This window comes from Chelonia mydas, chromosome 6 (genome assembly GCF_015237465.2).
Source record: "Chelonia mydas isolate rCheMyd1 chromosome 6, rCheMyd1.pri.v2, whole genome shotgun sequence".
In the NCBI taxonomy this organism is placed as follows: domain Eukaryota; kingdom Metazoa; phylum Chordata; order Testudines; family Cheloniidae; genus Chelonia; species Chelonia mydas.
The window spans coordinates 88,072,395-88,092,711 of NC_051246.2; the positions used below are offsets into that span (position 1 = coordinate 88,072,395).

A 20,317-nucleotide genomic window follows, 5' to 3' on the forward strand; every position below is an offset into this window, starting at 1 on the left:
AACTGGCATTTTGCTTGCAATCCACCCAAGGTTATGTTGCTAGGATCATCCAAATAATTTCTTACGTTTAAAATAAATGCTGGGAAAATGTCTCAACGTTATTGCCATTACTCCATTGTTTAAAGTGCAGCAGAAGCATCTTAAATGGAGATCCTTACAGTGCATTTTAGTTTTGTTTTAGCAGGTTTGGTCCCCCGATACATGTTCCTTTAAGAGGATGCCATTCCACATATTAAATATATTTTGGTTTGGTAAAGAAAAAAATGTCTTCAATTAACAACTCTACTCCTTTAACAGGTCAACTTTCTATTGTGTATTTAAGACTTCTTGGAATATATTAGCACATTTATTCACTTAATAAGTATGCTGGTCAAGTAAAGTGGACTTCATTGTTTTTAAATTGCTTGTGGCTTTGTAGCTCATCTGCCTTCCCATGTTTGGCCCCACAGATGGGGTCCCTGGTTTTTATGTAATCTGTTTAATCAAAGGAATCACATTTTTCTGCCTCGTTCATACTCCTTCTATCAGAGACGGCTGCCACAGTTTCCCCTAATTTATCTGAATTCCTCTACATGGGCCTGATCTCAGTGAAGTCAGCGTGAGCTCTTCCACTGATTTCAGTGGTCTCTGATTCAATCCTGTGTCATTGGGGCTTCTGTGAATTGTCCACCAGATGATATCAGCAGGCCCATCATGCTGCTTGTCTCTTGAAGAAAAGTTCATCATTTCTACAACTGGCCTAAGCTTGGTCACATGAGTTACCTCAAAATGTTCCAGATGTTGCTTTAGGTTTTAGCCACCTGACTCCCTTAAAGCCAATGGACGTTATGATACTCAAACATCAGGTGCCACTTTGAAAATGACAATATGATAATTTTAAGGTCTCCCCTGAATGCTTCCCAACAGAAGAGCTACCCAAGTCACTGGGCGACCTCATGAATCTAGTTTTTGTCCCACTTGTTGGGATTTTGAATTTCCTTATTTGTAAATGAATTTTTGCTTGGTTTATTGGGGGTATTGTTACCAATAAATTATTTATATCTGAATGTTTTGAAATCAGTTGAAAAAATGGTTATGTAAGGGAGCTTAATTTCAGTTAAGAAAATATGGAAATTACTCCTATGTGAAGTAAGCAATGCTTTTAAATGAAAGGCATTCACTTCTTTCCTTCTCGGCGGTAATAGAGTAAGTACTTCTAAATTGCTCCATTTTTGATGCTTTCTGAGGTCCTTGGTAAATGTTCTGAATTGCATACTGTATCTGTTTCTCTTCACCATCAAACTTATTAGTTAGCCACTGTATATGCATTTTCTTGGCAGTTCATAAATTCAGAGTATAGCACTCAGTACATTATGTTGTACAACAGTAGTTAAACCAGCTGGCATATTAATTTTAAAACATAAATGGTAAAATCTTCATTACTATATATAAAAATACTGTGTTTAAAAGTCTTAAATACCTTGGTTGCATAATTAATCTGTTCTGCTAAATTGAGTTGTAAAGATATAGATTTTTGCATGCATTTACATATAAAATCTTACTCTGTTAACTCAGAAACTTAGAATAGACATGAAAATAACAGATCACATAGGCCCAAGGTAACTCACAATGGCCCAGTGCTGCAATTGACTTTGTGCAGGCATATTTTTACACCTGCACAGAGTCCCATTAACTTCATTTGGGCTCTGCAAGGGCTCAGGGTGTGCCCAAGCAGTCAATTGCAATATTGAGTTATCTTGTCCCTTCAGCTGCCAATAAAGAATTGTTCCTATAGTATTCAGAGTTTTAGCTGTGTTAATCTGTATCAGCAAAAAGAGCGAGGAGTACTTGTGGAACTTTAGAGACTAACAAATTTATTTGAGCATAAGCTTACAGAGAACATGAAAAAAATGGGGGTTGCCATACCAACTCTAACAAGACTGGTCTGAAGCAAATACTCACCAGCAACCACACACAACACAACAAAAACACTAACCCAGGAACCTGTCCTTGCTACAAAGCCCGTTGCCAACTCTGTCCACGTATCTATTCAAGGGACACCATCATAGGACCTAATCATATCAGCCTCACTATAACCTGCATATGTACCAATGTGATATGTGCCAGCAGTGCCCCTCTGCCATGTACATTGGCCAAACTGGACAGTCTCTACGCAAAAGAATAAATGGTCACAAATCAGACGTCAAGAATTATAACATTCAAAAACCAGTCAGAGAACACTTCAACCTCCCTAGACACTCAATTACAGAGCTAAAGGTCACAATTATTCAACAAAAAAAACTTCAAAAACAGACTCCAACAAGAAACTGCAGAACTGGTATTAATTTGCAGACTGGACACCATTAAATTAGGCTTGAATAAAGACTGGGAGTGGATGTGTCATTACACAAACTAAAAAATATTTCACCATGCTAATTTCCCCCCTACTGTTACTCGCACCTTCTTGTCAACTGTTTGAAATGGGCCATCCTGATTATCATTACAAAAGTTTTTTTCCTGCTGATAATAGCCCACCTTATTCGATTACTCTCATTAGAATTGGTATGGCAACCCCCATTTTTTCATGTTCTCTGTATGTATGTGTGTATATATATACACACACACACACATATATCTTCCTACTGTATTTTCCACTGCATGCATCTGATGAAGTGGGCTTTAGCCCATGAAAGCTTATGCTCAGATAAATTTGTTAGTCTCTAAGGTGCCACAAGTACTCCTCATTCTTTTTCCATATAGTATATTTCGTTGTGCTTTGGCAGCCTTGTTTGAAGTTCTATAAAATAGACAGAATTTGAAGATAATTAAATTGCTGACGAATACCTGAGGACATAACTTGTCCTAAAGACTCTTTACTCCAATGAGATGATGAATAAGCCTGAAAACACAACTTGACTTTCAGATCCCATGTTGAGTTTGCAAGACTGGCAGTTAAAACACCATCTTTTTACTTGTAAGAAGCAAATTTGGTGTGGAAATTATTGAGAGACAATAAATATGGAATCCCACAATTCCATTTTTACAAAACTTCTTTTCTGAGTAGAACCACATTTTTAAGTATTTCATGCAAATAAACCAGCCTGTATAATAATAGATTAAGTAATATAAACAGTAAAACATTACATATAAAAGGCTACTACAGATATACAACAGAGCTTGAGTCAGCCTAGATAGCTCAGAATTTGAAAGGGTCCAGAATTTGAGCTTTTCCAGGATTCAAATTGATTCTGAGTTAGACGTTCTAGGTCATCCAGAGTCATATTTTGCAGGTTTGGCCATTTATAATCACTCTGTAGGCTACTATGAACAAGAGATGGGTCCAGGATCATCTCCTCTTCTATTTGTGTTTGTGGACACCTTCCCAATAGTATAACATCTGCTGTGGCAACTGCAGCATTTGCTTACATGTAAAAGTAATAATAGGAAAGTAGTTGATGTATTTGGGCTTCTTTTCATGTTATTTAGCTGACAGAAACAGGGAGGAGAGTTAGAACCATTTGACCAGTTGGGTTTCCATGGACTATTGGCAAGGACTCCACAGACCACCAGTGGTCCTGGACCACAGTTTGAGAACCTTAAACCACTGCTATAGATATTATGAAAACTTAATTACAATTATTCTCATAATCTTGGAATGACTGTGTCTACTACCATTGTAAAAATGACCTAAAGCCTCTGACAATGGTCCCCAGCACACAAATGAGATGAAGAGTTCTTGGTCTATAAAAGAATCCTGTATTTCTTGAACAATACAAAGTTGAGAATAAAAACAAATGTGTTCCTTTGAAATTGCCTAGTGAAGCATTTGTTTCATACTGCCTGTTGAACATTTGGGTAGACTGATTCAAATGTTAAAGCTGTGTTCAAACCAGAAAAAATAAAAATAATAAGCTGTCAGAATAATTACTAAGAACATACGAGGATTATACAAAGTAAACTGCAGCCTGCAAAAAGAGAATTGCATGTTAGCTAATTGTTAATTTTAGCAATTGCAATGGCTAATTACTGTAGCACACATTGACTATTAGCATGATGCCCCAGCACCTGCTTTCTCCAATGAACAGATTTCTTCATTGCTTGTGCAGGAGCAAAATGTGTAATTATTGGCCATCATTGGGGCGATTTTTCAGTGATTCTTTTGTGTGATGTGAATAAAGCATAATGACATATTTTATTAGAGGGCAAATAGCTGTTTGTTAATGGAAATGATTTGAAATCCAAGAAACTAGGAGCTAGGAGCATGTTTTCAGTATCAGCATGAATTCAAATGTATTTCTTTTAACTCTTTATAAAAGAAGCATAGAAGTCAAATCTAAACTTAGTATAATATATTTAATGATATGTGCAAACACAGCATTGATTAATTGCCTCAAATGTTTTTCAGTGCAACACCATTTCATTTGTTACAGCAGTCGGCTAAATTTTCTGCATTTCTTATTTAAACTCTTCTTCTCTGGGCAGAAGATTGTGTCTTGTTCCTCATTTACTGAAAAATTCATTTTTGTAACTTAAGCAACAATTATGAGCATTATAAGGCGTATCTTCATTGAATGCATTATAGAGCAGTGTACTAGCGTTATTATCCCAGAAAGTACATGCTTGAATGTATCCATCAAGAAGCAAATGTCAGCTACTGAATAGATTATGCATAGTTTTTGAGAACAGTGTATAGATAAACAATAAAATCTTGTAAATCAGCAATAGCATGGTCCCCTTTTGATTAAAGAAGATTTTATTACATAATTTACCAGCTATCCCTGAACAGCCAAACAAAAATCCCCACCAAGATTAACATATGGACCTGAACTATAGTAGTATTTAAAGTCTCCTTCTACTTATAATATTTGAAGGACAAGTCACAGCCAGTATATTTGAGTTGGACATCGTCTTCAACTTTTTATTACAAATAGATTTCAAATTAGAAGGAAGGAAAAATTGTGAGACAAATTTTCCATTGTTCCACTGTATAAATCTAGAATAAGTCAATGGAAGTCAAAGAAGTTATTCTGGATTTACATTAATGTAAATGAGAGTATAATTGGGCTCTGTGGCAGTTTTAATAAGTTACAGAGCTGAACAACTCCTGCAGTAGTCATATATGATGACCTAAAACTCAACTCTGTGTAATATATTTTCTTAATAAAGCTACTGGGCCTGATTTTGATCTCACACACATATTACACAGGTGCAACTCCATTGGCTTCAGTGAAGTTAGTCCTGATTTACACCAGCATCAGCAAAATGAAAATCAGACCTACTTAATAGATGTTAAATGAGATGGTTGAAAGAAGATGGTTCTGAAAAGTATGTGCATGTAGACAGATAGATATTAAATAAATAAAAACTACACCCAGTAGGAGTAATAGGAAGATATTCTTCTAAAGTAAAGGATGATATATTTGAACTATGTGTTTAGCAAAGTTGCATTTTCTATATGTACCAAGATGGTTGCAAAGATCAATGTAAGAAAAATTATTCCAGTTTTATAGATATTGAAAACTTTATGCTTATCCCCTGTACCATATTTTAGTTATTTACAAACATAAGAAAGAAACAATGAATAGGCCTATAGCTTCTCACTGTTGCAAGATGTAGATAAGTTCAGTATTCAGGTTCACTGTTTGACCCATTAAACTGGTATTGAGGTATAATTTGTGTGTTTTCCCAGTACGGTTGCACATAGAATGGGGTTCATTTCCACAAGTTTGAATAAATTTATCCAGTTCAGTGAACCTGTTGTTAAGCTTAGCAAAACTCAGTAGGTGGCTTTAAAGTCCTGTAATTAGCCCATTACATAAAATCTGTACTTTAGATTTTTGCACATTGGTTAATAAGTGTAACATACTTCATATATATATAAATAACATTACATTAAATGATGCAAAATTAAGGAATTAAAGACCAAAGTAGTTTAATAAAATACTTGAAAGAGTCCTCAGATTACCATGTTTAATTCCAACTCATTGAACAGGAAAAGACTGTTAGCCTTACTGTACCACATTCTTACTCCTACATACAATCACATTTACAGAGTAGCAGATATTTAGTCTCCTCATTTAATATACAGTAGCAGTCATCTGTGATCTATATGTGACTTTGGATGAAGCTTATAATTATCTTGTTTCTTTTAAGTTCTAATCATTACAATATCTAAATATAGTTATGAATTACCAAGAAAACACTTGCCTAAACATTTTCTTCATAATCTGTACAGAGCTAATTAATTTTTGATGTTCCTTAAGTCTTGTTTCCACTGATATCTGTTAGCAAAATATAATTATGGGAATCTTAAAGTTCAAGCCTTTTTTTTTATATCTTTGCAAGTACAATAATGCTTTGTATCCTACTGCAACAGGCCAAAGTTTCATGCTAATCTGACTGATAATTATATTTGTTATTTTTCCAAATTCGAGGGCAAAAAATTACATCTTTAAGACTAAAGCCCAACCTATTACTTTGTCCTTTGAACCTAGTGATGAGTTTCATAACTCCATTGTGTTAATATATTAAAAATGACAACATTACATGTACAAATGTTACCTATATTAGAAAATTGATTTATTTCCTTTTAGTATTACATAGAGCCCCTTTCACTGATTCAGGATTATCAATGAGCTGTTTAATTTATAGGTTAAGCATCTTCATATTAGAGCTGTATGAAATGTTCACAGTGAACCCTAAACACATATAAAACTTGCCCAGGTCAGATCTCGTGAAAGATTCAAAACTCTGGAAAGTCTAAGATCTGTGACCCTAAGGCTATTTGTGAGCAAACCTGTTCTGATTTGCAGTTTTGTATTGAAATTCATATCAAATTAATGATTTCAAGTTTCAACATGAAACCAGGTGGCACGCAGAAGTTTTTTTAATTTGTAATTTTTGAGTTCATTGAATCTAAAATTTAAATGGAAATTCTGGATAAATGCCTTCATGAATTGCAACCAAGAAAAAGAATTCTTGAACCTCTGAAACAGCCATGTTCCACCTCACTCTACTTAATATAATGTGACAAATAACGGTAGCCCTTTGTGTTGTAGTGACTGTTTGTTCTTGTTGCATTTATATTATTTCTTTTGTTTTCCTTTGACTTTTTCCCTCTGCGGGTTTATCTTATATTACTCCTGTTTGTTGCTTTGCTCATTTTGTTTAATATCATTTTACTTTCACTTTTTCTGTTAAAAGAGTGATTGCTCATTTATACTTCATGTCCCTGTTCTCTACCCTTTTTCTCATACGTGAGGAAGTGCAGAGTTACCTTTACTTTTATCATACATCCAGGGTAAAATCCAGATTTGAGGCTAAATTCTATTTGGCTGTGAGGTGCATCTCCCATTTGCAACTACATAACTGGAGCAAAATCTGCCCCTGGTGGAAGCTATTGCAATTTTTACGCAATTGTCTGAACCTGGTTTTGTGGTGGCAGAATCAGTGGTGGAAATGCCATAAATGGTGGTAATTGGTAAGAAAACAGGATTAAGAGACAAAGTAAAGTAACTTGGTTTGATCTGGTATTCTGTGACTGTGCAAAATGAGTGTAATTTACGTGCTGAGACAAAAGATGTGAGGAAAGTGTAGCAGGAAAAGATATAAGATAGGACAGGGTATCTTCCTTATCTTGCACTATCCTGGTACATTCCAGATCTTCTGCCCCAACTTGTCATGGAAAATCATAGAATATCAGGGTTGGAAGGGCCCTCAGGAGGTCATCTAGTCCAACCCCCTGCTCAAGCAGGACCTTATCCCCAACTAAATCATCCCAGATGCATTTATCTGACTCATTACTGTAGTATCTAAGCTCCTTCAGGTAGTGCATTAAGCAACATGACTACATATCTATCACGTGTTTGTTCTCTCATTCTCTCCCAACAGGGAGAAGAATATGTTGTGGAGTGTCTTGTTTTAGTAGTGTGTCTTTTTTAAAAAATATATGTCTATTGCTATGTGTTTATATTCGAGAAGGGAAGGTCAAAGAAATGCACCTTGTACTTGGAGCCGAAAGTGGTGAGATTCACGATGATCCTCAGTTCCTGTGGGATTTCATTCCACAGTCTTGGACGACCTGTGGAGAAGATTCTGTGTCTCACACAGAGGAGCTTTACTTTTATTGTTGAAAGTTCCATTGTGCCAGTGGAACATAGTTGTCAACCAGTTTTTGTCCCAGAGCTTTTAGCTACCCCGGGCTGAGGCCAGGGAGTGCTTTGTAGAGAAGGTGTGAGACCTGGAACTTGATTCAAAATTTGAAAGGAAGTCAGTGTAGAGAGAAGAGGACAGGTCTGATATGTTTGTGGTAGGCTGTGTTGCTGAGGAGATGTGCTGCAGCATTCTGTACTAGTTGGAGTTTCCTAAGTTCTGAAGGCTTTGTGCCCAGGTATATTGCACTGCTGTAATCCACCCAAGAGGTGGCAAAGGTGTGAATAAATGAGGCCAAGTCTTTGTCCGCCAGAATGCAACAGAACTTCCTAACCAAGCCGAGTCTGTAGACAGTGTTATTTGCAGATGCTGCTATGTAAAAGATCAATGTCAGCAAGGAATCCAAGTGTACTCAGACTATGCACTGAATTGGCCAGTTATGGGTGTATATCATCAACCAACAGAGACTGCACCATACTTTCCTCTGCCCACCAGCATCACCTCTGTCTTGCGTGAGTTCAACTTCAATTATCTGTTCTTCATCTAAGAGTCGATTTCACCCAAGCACCGGGCCACATTGGTGTAGCGGAGTGGCTGTATGTGGTGAAGGATAGGTAGAGCTGTGTATCATATGCATACTGCTGGCAGATGAGTGCACATCATCTGTTGAATTCACCTAGTGATTTCATGTAGATATTGAGAAGGATTGGAAAGAGTATTGATCATTATGGAATTCCATAGGTGATGGGTCTAGCGGTGGAGGTGCAGTTTCCCATCAATACTCATTGGGTGTGTCCCTCCAGGAAGGGCTCAAACCATTTTAGCATATTACCTTGTACCCCTGCCACCTCTCTCAGGTGAGACAGCAGATTCTCATGGTCAACAGTGTTGAATACTGCAGAGAGCTCAAGAAGGATGAATGTTTGTCTCCTATCCATTGACAAAGGAAAATATTCATCAGTACCACTAAGGCAGTTTCAGTTCTGAGTCCTGGCCTGAATTCAGACTGGGCCAGATCTCGAATGTTAGTGTCAGTTAGATGAGCTTGCAGTTGGCCTTTTTGCTAGCTTCTTTATGAGCCTGCTTAGGAATGGGAGGATTGAGACACCCCTAACTCTGTCCAGAAATGGTTGGCCAAATTCATAAGGAAACTCATTGAAGTTAATGAACTTGCAACTTAGTTCACCAGGAGTTGGTCTAGCTCATTATATCTGCAGAGATGGTATTTCCAGCAATGACATTCATCACAGCAAGGGACTTGATTTGACATCTCTGGAAAATGGTGGGTAGGTATACAAATATACAATTTTAAAAAATATAATTGCCTACAGTTAGGCACCTAAATCCATATTTAGGGGGTTAAATTAAAATGCTCTAATTTTCATAAGTTGTGAGAATTGTGGCCTCTTTGATTTAAATGTCTAAATATGAATTAAGGTGCCAAAGTTTATTTGAAAATGTTGGCCCTATGTTTGTTTTAGACATATTGGTTAACCCTTACCAGTTCAAAGATACTTGAGCCTTTGAAGGGTACCTTAGCATCTGTAAAACAAACATATAAGCAGTCCATAGTGCAGAAGTTACACCTTCTTTGGTGTTGTAGTAGTATAGAAAAATAACATGTTTTAATTTGGTTTTGAATTACGAAATGTTTTGACACAAACAGCTTGGAGCACTTACCTCTTTTTTTAAGTGTTTTTGCTAACTTCACTGCAGTTAGAGCTTGCACTACTTTGAGGTGTGTGTAAAAGGAAGTAACCATTGAGGCACAGAAATGAATACTTTAATAATAATAATAATAATAATAATAATTTAAAAAAGCAGAACAAGAAAGTCTTGTTTTTCTCAACATCTACCCTACTGATTTTTTACTAAGTAATATTGCGGATAGCTTTCGGGATTTATTTTAATTAAGCCATTAGTTTTCATAAATATAAATATGGCTTTTAAAAAGAGTACTGTAATAATCCCTGACTGTTTGTTTGCTCTTGCACACCCCAAGAGAAGACACAAACATAGCAAAGGTTTCTGAGAACCAGAACATAAGCAGGTTAGTTTAGTGTTCCAGTGACTCTATGATCTGCTCTTTGTAACCCAGCAGAAACATCATGTCTTTTTTAAATGTATTAAAAATATACTGCCAAGAAACATTTTTACATGGAACTAACAAAACTTATAGAAAATACTGTTGAATCTTATTTTATTTTGCATTTTTATAGTCTGGAGGTGCCAGTCATGACTGCATGGGTAAAGTTGATTTGGCATATAATGAGCTCTTAAGCACTGCACTGGCAGTTAAATATAATATTTGGCATACAAAATGCAATGGTATGGTATAAAGGTGCTCTCAGCAGGAGTTTGGTATGGCCACATTATTCAGCAATGGGTGAAGCCATGAGTGAATTATACAAGTTATCCTAAATGAGTTTACACAGTGTGGTACAAATATATTATTTATTTTGTGCCATGAATTTTACAGAAAAACAATTTTTAAAAGATTGTTGAGAGCTTTTCATAATTTTATTGGGACTGATTTTTGTATGCCTTCTCCTGTTAGAACTGGCTCCCTTATTGCCGTGAATCGAACTGTATGGACCTCCGAAGAAGAGGAAAAAATATCACTAATATGGTCTTAAAGCATGTAAAATTTACCTAAATTCATCCGATATCTTGGGACTTCTGAGGGCCAGAAGCAAATCTTCTTATACTTGCCCTTTTCCAGGGGTATAAAGCTCCTAAGTCAAATTTTCTGCTGGTACAAATTGACTGGAAAATCTGGCCCAATCTATTTCTAGTTCGGCACGATCAGGAGATGTACAGCGGAGTTGTCACTTGTAAAGGACTGACTATGCTCCTGCTGCACTTCCAAGTAGAGAGGGTGAGAATTAAACTTTTGTGGCTGCTTAATTTCTTTTAAAAGGGAGAAAGGTTGTGTGAAGTTTCAGAGGAAATGGATTAGTGGGCAGCGTGCAAGTGAAGTTGTTAAATGTTCATGGTAAGTGAAACTTATCACTTGACTCTGCAATATATCACATGGATATTACCACAACTTATGTGGGGAGAGAGAGAGTGTGAATACTAGAGCCCAGACTTACTGGGCCTGATTCTGTTCTCACACTCTAAATCAGGAGAAACTCAATTTCCATCAATAATAATAGCAATTTCTTTTTGTTTACTAGGACACCCATACTGTAAGACCTCAACGCATCTGAAAATACATTATATCTTTTTACACTTATTCACAGTTACTTATGTCTGTTCATTTTGTGGACTACTGTGAAGCTTGCTTTATTTTCTTGTCAGATGCACTGAAAATAGGGGTTATACCATAAACATGAAGAAATTATTAAAATGTGCACTACCCCTTACTAGAGTATGTTTATAATATATTTTGGTTCACTGTGATCAGCAGTGTCTTCTGGAATGTGGGGTAGGAGTGACCCTTTCTATTTATCAGGGTTTGAGAAACCCTGATTGCACGATTTTAAATAGGGGGCTCAAGTTGAACTTGTATACGGTAAAGTTGATGGAGGATATGCAGAGTCAGATCCCTAAGGGGTGCAGGTATTTTATTATTCATTATAGTTTATTATCATATATAAACATAAGTACATAAGAATGGCCATACTGGGTCAGACCAAAGGTCCATCCAGCCCAGTATCCTGTCTACCGACAGTGGCCAATACCGGGTGCCCCAGAGGGAGTGAACCTAACAGGTAATGATCAAGTGATCTCTCTCCTGCCATCGATCTCCACCCTCTGACAAATAGAGGCTAGGGACACCATTCCTTACCCATTCTGGCTAATAGCCATTAATGGACTTAACCTCTATGAATTTATCCAGTTCTCTCTTAAACCCTGTTCTAGTCCTAGCCTTCACAACCTCCTCAGGCAAGGAGTTCTACAGGTTGACTGTGCGCTGAGTGAAGAAAAACTTCCTTTTATTTGTTTTAAACCTGCTACCCATTAATTTCATTTGGTGGCCCCTAGTTCTTATATTATGGGAACAAGTAAATAACTTTTCCTTATTCACTTTCTCCACACCACTCATAATTTTATATACCTCTATCATATCCCCCCTTAGTCTCCTCTTTTCCAAGCTGAAAAGTCCTAGCCTCTTTAATCTCTTAAACAATTAAGAGAGGAAACTAACTTTATTTACAGAGAAGCCTTTCCCTTGTTGTAGCATAAAAGATGTAGGAAATACTTCTCACAATTTAATTATGCAAACATGAGAAGTTAGAGTGAAGGGATTCTTAATTTCTGGAGTTATGCAGGTCTTCAAACTAGGTGCCTCTCTTCACACTATCCTATTTGGCTGCCCAAGAAACCACAATATCAGAGGCAGATTTGGTCAGGAGCAGAACAGTTGGATTTAGGGAAGAGGGGGTGCATGGGAGGAGTTAGGGGCGAAGGGTGAGGAGGAATACTGGTGCAGGCAAGTTTCTAGTTATACATTTTAAATTCACTCTCCGGATTTTTCTGCAAGACAAAAACTTACAGAGATCAGTGCAGGAAGATCCACTGTTCAGAGTAAAACTACGCTGTGTCTCTAGAACTCTGCACTGCCTTCTGTCTCAGCTATTCTCAATGAAGCACCTTTAATTTCACTGAAATAAAAGGACTCCACGATACCATGCCAGAAGCTAGAATTTACCAAACTTCCTCTGCAAAATTCTTAATTTCATCTTCACAAAACTTTGTCCACTTTATAATGATAGAGTTAAGTGCAGCACTTTCACTCTACTTCAGGCTAATTACATGAATCGGAAAGGCCTGGCAGAGTTTATTTCTGCAAGAATAAAACATTTTAAATGTGTATCTAAGATCCCAATTAGGCTTCCAGATGTAGAGAATAAAGATAACTGTCCACCAAACATGTTGAATTATTTAAATGTATTGACTGGGGTGGGGGAGGGGTAAATTCAAAACACCCTGTTGTAACTTCCAGAGTAAAACCTGATTGCACTTACATGTCACATTCATAGGCTTGGTTGTTGTTTGGTGGGGGTTTTTTTTTTGTTTTTTTTTAAATACCTCTAATTGGAAAGCTCCCATCATCTGCACACTTGCTTCCAGGCATACATGAAGTGATCAGTGGGGAAAGCAGGGTCAATCGAGACAGACTGTGAGTGAAATTAAAATTTATAAAATGTCCAAACATTTAACTGCAAATAGGAAATCTTTATACCCACCCACACCCTATTCTGTAGCATAAAGCTAAGGCAACAATTATTCATATACCTCCAAGTAATTTGCAGGCTCCATACAAAAATCTCATTTAAAATAATAAATTGCTATTTCTGCACATTTATTCTCCCCAAATGCTGGCTAATTGCTGCAATGGCCATTATAAAGAATAATTTTCGCTTAGTGGGGGGAAAAAAGGAATGAAGAGAACATTTTCTGGTTTTGTTCCTGTGCGAAGGCTCTATTCAGTGAATCTTGAATGCACAGCGTTTCACTGCTACATTTATTATGCTGAGAGGTCAAGTATTACACAGCATCTTGTATTACGCTTTGCATGCTAAGTATTTCACTTCACAAATTGACCCTTCGGTGTACTTACTACATAATGCTTTAAAAATCCAGCTAAAATGCAGGACAATTAGCAATACTTTGGCTCCCGGTTAACAATGAGGACACCAATGTAGGTGATTGCATTTACAGTGTTGCTTTCTTCAGAAAACATTTTTGACACATTAAGGTACTGTGGAATTGTGCAGTACCAGTCCTCTCTTTCCTGAATGGCTTTTCCAGCATGTACAGAGGGAAAGAGTTACTGTAGTTTAGGCTTAATTGAAAAGAATTCAGGCACGGCTCTATGAAGCACCAATTAGGGGGATATTATATCATAAAAAGCTGTAATATCAATTTTCAGGCTTGTGCATCAGCGAGTACAAAGTAGGGCACGATCAAAAAGGGATGGAGTTTAAACTCTTGAAACTGCTACATTTAATGAGAAGTTCAGGAGGAGAGAAAAAGAGGAAGTTCTCTGCGGAGCTGAGAGACGTGCCTATTATGACCACATAATCTGGTCCAGTCACCTATGGTAGTGGATGTAACTACGAGGAGGAGGGGGGTTGTTTGCTTTGTCCCGAGCTACAAGTTCATGTGGCTGGATGAATATTCATGCAAGTGATGAGTTGAGCTGGGCAAGCTCCAAGAGCTCTGTGTTTTGTATTTGTCAGTGGTTCATTTGTTCATCTCGAACGAGGGCAGGCAACGTATGCAGCACAGACCTCCACCAAAAAAGGAGTCAGTAAGTGCCTTGCTTTCAATGATAGATCATTGTGAAATTAAAAAAAAAAAAAATCATGGCATCCCATTTGATACAGAAGTCCCTGCAGGCACTGGTTTCTGCTTTATACTTAAATCATTGACCTGCAGTTTTGGGTTATTGTATCAAGGTAATAATCATCAACAACATTATAAACCTGTAACGTGTGTGACTGGCTTTCAATGTTCCTAATTACAAACCTTGTTAATATCCATTTCAGTCTGCCTTAATATGCCCACCAGAGAGGCTTATTTCACACTCCACTAGGTAAGAGAGGAGAGCACCCTCACGGTTGTAATTTGCACAGACTGCAGTGTACACATTGCCCTCGCATGGGAGGGCTTGAGGGTGGTTTAAAGGAAAACTACTGTAAACATCTCACAATAAAATGAAACCCACAAGAACATATGAGAACGAAAACACGAAAAATAGTTTTATTACTTATACCTGTAATCTTGGAAACAAACAGAACCCTCCATTAGTGTTCAGATCTGAACTTGCCTTTCAGTGATTTCACTTACCCACATCTATACATGGAAATTCAGGAGAACAACAATTTTTATTGGGGGGAGGAGGAGAAAAGAACCTTATTTCCCTGTAAATTTTAGATTTCTAATTTCCCGTTGGTAATAAAAGTATGTTAATGGGTTGGCCCTTTAAAAGTATCTTTTAAAAAGTTTTAAAGTATCCTTTAATTGTCTTTAAAAATTACCATCTTCCATAACAACTGCCTTGCAGGAGAGTCCTGTGACCTTTAATTGGTATATACAGTGTTGTAGCTGTGTTGGTCCCAGGGAATTAGAGAGACAAGATGGGTGAGGTAATATCGTTTACTGGACCAAGACATACTGTGTAGCTCCCAAGCTTGTCTCTCTCAGCAACAGAAGTTGGTCCAATAAGAGATATTACCTCACCCACCTTGTGGCTCTGTGTAGCTTAAAATTATGTCCTGTTATTGTATAGCACTATCAAAGCAATGCTCCATTTAGCCTTTCTATAAAAAATAGTGTTGAAGGGCGCTCACATAATCAAAGGTTTCAGAGTAACAGCCGTGTTAGTCTGTATTCGCAAAAAGAAAAGGAGTACTTGTGGCACCTTAGAGACTAACCAATTTATTTGAGCATAAGCTTTCGTGAGCTTCACTTCATCGGATGAAGTGATGAAGTGAGCTGTAGCTCACTAAAGCTTATGCTCAAATAAATTGGTTAGTCTGTAAGGTGCCACAAGTACTCCTTTTCTTTTCACATAATCAAAGGATTTTAAGAGATGGACTATCCTGTAAATAGCATGTGACAGGACATATATAAAAAATTAAACCAGATTGATGAAAACCGTTTCATTAAATTAAAGCGTGAAATCCACGTCCACATTGTTTTAACCGCTGAATTTCTTATATTAAAAATAGTGCAAATCGAATTGGTTAATTTTGAATTCAAATGCTGATTGCACCCCCTAAAAATGTTTCCAATGTGTATCTCCTCTTTATAGGAAAAAAGTAAAATTCAACCAAAGAGGCGGCATGAAATCAGAAGAAGTTTGGGGCTGGGGAACTTAAAATAACAATTGGATCGATAATGATAATAACAATGAACTAGATTGTGTTTCCCCGTTACATGTACAGAGGTTCCCGTGCCATGACAAATGGAATCATCTGTGTGTGCCCCTTTTGCTGTAATGACCCAGTCGGGGAGTCTCTCAAGGTCAGTGGCTCGTAAGTTAGCTCTCCCGAGAGGTGCAAACAGTCGATTCCGTCGCTTTCATTTTATAAACGTTGAAATGTTAATGTGCTTCGGTGGCACATGCAGCTGCTACATTAGAAGCCAGGTTCCCTTCTTCAGTTCAAAGCCCTTCTTTGGGGTGCAGAAGGAAGTGTAAAAACTCCCCAGAAATGCAATCTTTCTACAGGGAGGAAAAAGTGCCTGATGCCTTTTGTAAAAAAGCTGTGACACTCAACTACCGTTTTCACTGAATTCTAAGTTCGAAAGTACTAAGCTTGGAAACAATAATGGGGTTCTTTAAATCTACCTTAATTACCCAATCCTTTATAATGCTACTTTAACTCACTCACCACATTTTATGCCCCAATAATTACTTAAGATTTCTAACTCACTTTCTCAACTTAGTCTTTATGAGTCTTGTAAGGCTGACTGGGTTTCAGGACACTCTTATTCTTAAGGCATCTATTATATTTAATATTTTATATAGAAAGATAAAGGGATCATTTTAACTGCTAAAACCTTTTTAGGGAATGTCAAGAAAGGTTGTGGCTCCATATTGCTAAGAGACAGAATATTCATTGCAAGAAATTATGCAAGATGTAGCCCAGCCAAATATGATTTTCAAACATTGATTAAACAATTTTGAAATGAATCAAAGGAATTCTGTAAAATGCTTGGAAAGGGTTTCTACCAAAACTAAATGACAGTAAAAATATAGCCTCATTAAAAGGAGATAACTGACAGAGGTAAAATGACTACTTTTATTAGTAAGATTTAAAAATAGCAACAATAATTAGGTCTGGCAGAATTCAGTTTTTTAAATGTTGATGGATAATATTGATATTTGTTTTAAGCATTTTTTTTCAATTTTTATCTATTTAAATTTTCACAGTGGCACAAAATTATGGGTTTAAAATTTTTTTTTCTCTATTTAAATGTTCACAGTTGTGGGAAATTATGGGAGATCAGAGAATAATTGCTTCATGACAGTAGATGTTGAGATTCAAAGAGTTAAAGCTTTGTAACCACAAAACAACAAATTGTCACCATCCATTTCAAAATATACACAGGAAATATCCTTAAATCAAACGACTATGTTCTAAAGCAGCATTTTTTCTTACTTTGCCTAAATGTAAATGTCAGTTATTACCTATGGAAACATTTTTTCACTGGTTCGTGTGTGTATGGTAAAATGGATGTTTACTGACATTTACCAATAAAAATCTAATCCTTCCAAGCCTACCAGTAATGTTTTATTGGATTAGCTATGCATCTTGAGCATGACAAATGCATTGATTGTGAAGGTTTAAGTAGTATTTAATTGCTAGTCTGGGACTGGGCTCCAGCCTAGCTAGTTCAGATCATTCAGATTTTGAAATAGGACATAAATACAGGTGAAAATATACAGGTTACATAACTGAAGTGGATTTCAGCTTTGATCTGAATAGCCATCGCAACACTAACTCCAAAATGTGTTTTGTCCATGGCTGCTTAGGATAGATAGACAATATTTTTCCCTATCAACCTAATGATCTAGATCTTTGGCTGCAGGCATGGCGGTTCTGCACCTCAGAAGGCTTTAAAACAAGTTTTGCAATCCCTCAGTCCTAGGCTAGTTGTGTGCTGGGTCATCTCTAAAAGCTGCTTTAATCTGCACCAGCTGTTAATTGCCCCAAGGTGATGGAAGCCCTGGTCACGTTCTTTTTCCCAGCCTGGTACCCTACATAAGCAATTGGGCTGACGCTGTCATATGAAGTATTTCGCTGGAACATCCCCTGACAGTGTGGTGATAAATGGTGATAATCTCATGTTCAGCTACATCAGTTTTAGGATTGCTTTGTGCCAGTGGTGCAAAGACTATACTGTACTTCACTACTGAAATCTATAGTATTTAATATAATTGCTTTATAGTATTCCAAGTGCACATCACCTTGGATTCAAAATCCTCAACAGAATTTAAAACCAAAAACGGGGGAGAGAGAGAATTCAAGTCTAACAGAAGGGGTGTTGTCTTTCACTGTGTGACTTTGTCTTTGCATACAGAGTCTCCATTGCCTCTGTTCTTGCCTTGCTATCCCCATCCTGAGGTGATAATGACCTGGTCTTAGTCCCATTGAACACAATGGAAGCTTTGCTACTAATTTCAGTTAGGTTCAATGACCGCACAACTGGCAGAGGTGAGTGCCTTCAATGGGTGTTTGCCTGAGTAAGGACTGAATAAAGACTAAAGGATTTGGCCCACTGAAAATATGTAACCTCAAAAAGATGTTTTAGCCGTTTGAACTACGATGTAATCAGGTGAAACAAAATTTTGTGAAACATCTAACTGCTGTTATATCCATTTTGCTAATATCACACATCTGTAATGTAAAATGTTAATGCAATATTGTTTAAAATATATTTCTAAATGTATTAATTTTTATTTGTTTTTGTTTATGAAATCAAAATCTGCAGGGTGTGTCCCAAATCCATATGCTGCTCTTTTTAGCTGAAAATGGGGTTGGTTATGCTAGCAAATTTAGGTCCGAAAATACAGGGCCATTGATCTTTAAGCGAGCTCCCTATTGAGCCCATTGGCATGTAAGGAGACTGAAGGGAGTGGTATACCACATAAGTGAAGGAATAATTTATTTTTCTAAAAAGCATGGTTGCCAGGTAGTATACTGAAAATGCCCATTTTTGATATATGATGTTTCACCTTTTGAGGCTTCAGCTTCAGAAACATGGAGGATCTGAAGAACTACTCTCATAACTTCCATGGAGGTCAGTGGGAGTTCCTCATGTGCATTAAGGGTGGTCAATGGCTTGTAGATCTAGATCTGAGTGTATTTGGGAGTATGACAGAATACAGCAGATCAACAGAATAAGCATATATCCCACAAAAATATCTCACTTGCATCCCCTTTTAGATGTATCGTTGGATCCAGGACTTGAAACTGAACTGGTTAGTGCTGGTATACCATACTAACAACTTTTGGCAGGAAGACAGATCAGCTACAACTCTGTGAAATTTACAGCTCAAAAGTACTAGAAATCATCCTCCACCCATGTCTGAATTTTTCTCACAAACATGGGTATTCTGCTCAAATTTTTATTTTTGTATTTGTGAAGCTTTCCTTGCATGTAGACACACAGTTTCATGTACTAAATCTGGATGTCAGTGAAAAGTTGAAGAAGTTTTCCATGAAGGATGTTGAGTTTTGCATTGGATTAGTCTTTCGGTGGAAAACCCACAATATGTGTTTTCTCAGTGAGCCCTGTAAATTTAGCCTGAAAAACTGCTAAACTGGGTCTGCTATACTTTTGCCTAAAGTGGCTTAATAACTTTGGCATTCTTATCATTCCCCAGTTAGCAGGAACTATATTAGTTGGTTATTTTTTCTCTCACGTGCCCTCTTTTAATTTTATAAGGGAAATCAGAGGCCTAACATCTTTTAGTATATACCTGGCAAAGAGAAACAACAGGCTGATTCCATGGGAGAGAAACTCTCACTTTAATATCCTGGTTTCCCTTGTAGTACAGATGAAGCATTTATTTAGTTTTGGAACCCGCAGCAGTGAGCAGTAAGGTGATTGATGATACAAACCATTTTCATGCTGCCCCTAAAAAGTTAGCATTACTAGTATTTCATGCTGCATTGGAAGGCCCAACACAGTCAAATCACCATTCAGCAGTGAAAATGCTAATGTAAACTAGTGGTTATATGCAGAACTTAGTGTACCATCTTCATACAGTTAAGCAGCATATTTGTAATGGATACTTATTTTAATAGACAAATCCTCATACCATCTGATTTGCAGTCCCATGTACCAGCAGTCATATGCCCGTCGCAATATAAATAGTTTACATCATATTACTGACTGAGGATTATCCAAAGTATTGGTGTGAAATGCCTGTGCACTTCTGTAATGCTGAGCCACATGAAGAATAAATATATTTTTCAATATAAGGAACATCTTTTGAAATGTTAGTGCACTCGTGGTCAAAGAGGGGGTGTGCTGGTATGATTGTCCCCCTCTGTTGTATTCCCCTTTTTACATGTGAAGATAGAGGGCTTTGAAGTGCTGATGACAGTTGTACGTCTACACTGGCAGGTGCTAAGTCATATGTTTTTCTCTACTAAGGCAGTGCCAGGGATTTTCAGGGTAGTGCACACAGCAGTGAGGCATACTTTGGCCACATGGGAAG

General features: G+C 37.2%; 1 long non-coding RNA gene across 2 annotated transcripts in view; it reads left to right on the forward strand.

Annotated features, from left to right (window-relative positions):
• LOC122466203 overlaps positions 1–20,317 on the forward strand; it is a 121,349-nt gene that overhangs the window by 70,875 nt on the left and 30,157 nt on the right. Inside the window, exon 4 of one of the 2 annotated variants that reach the window (XR_006291552.1) lies at positions 19,038–19,283. The exons of the other annotated variant lie outside the window; for it this stretch is intronic. This is a non-coding gene — a long non-coding RNA (uncharacterized LOC122466203). Of the gene's footprint in view, positions 1–19,037; positions 19,284–20,317 lie in introns of those variants that run through there. 2 annotated transcript variants of the gene reach the window in all.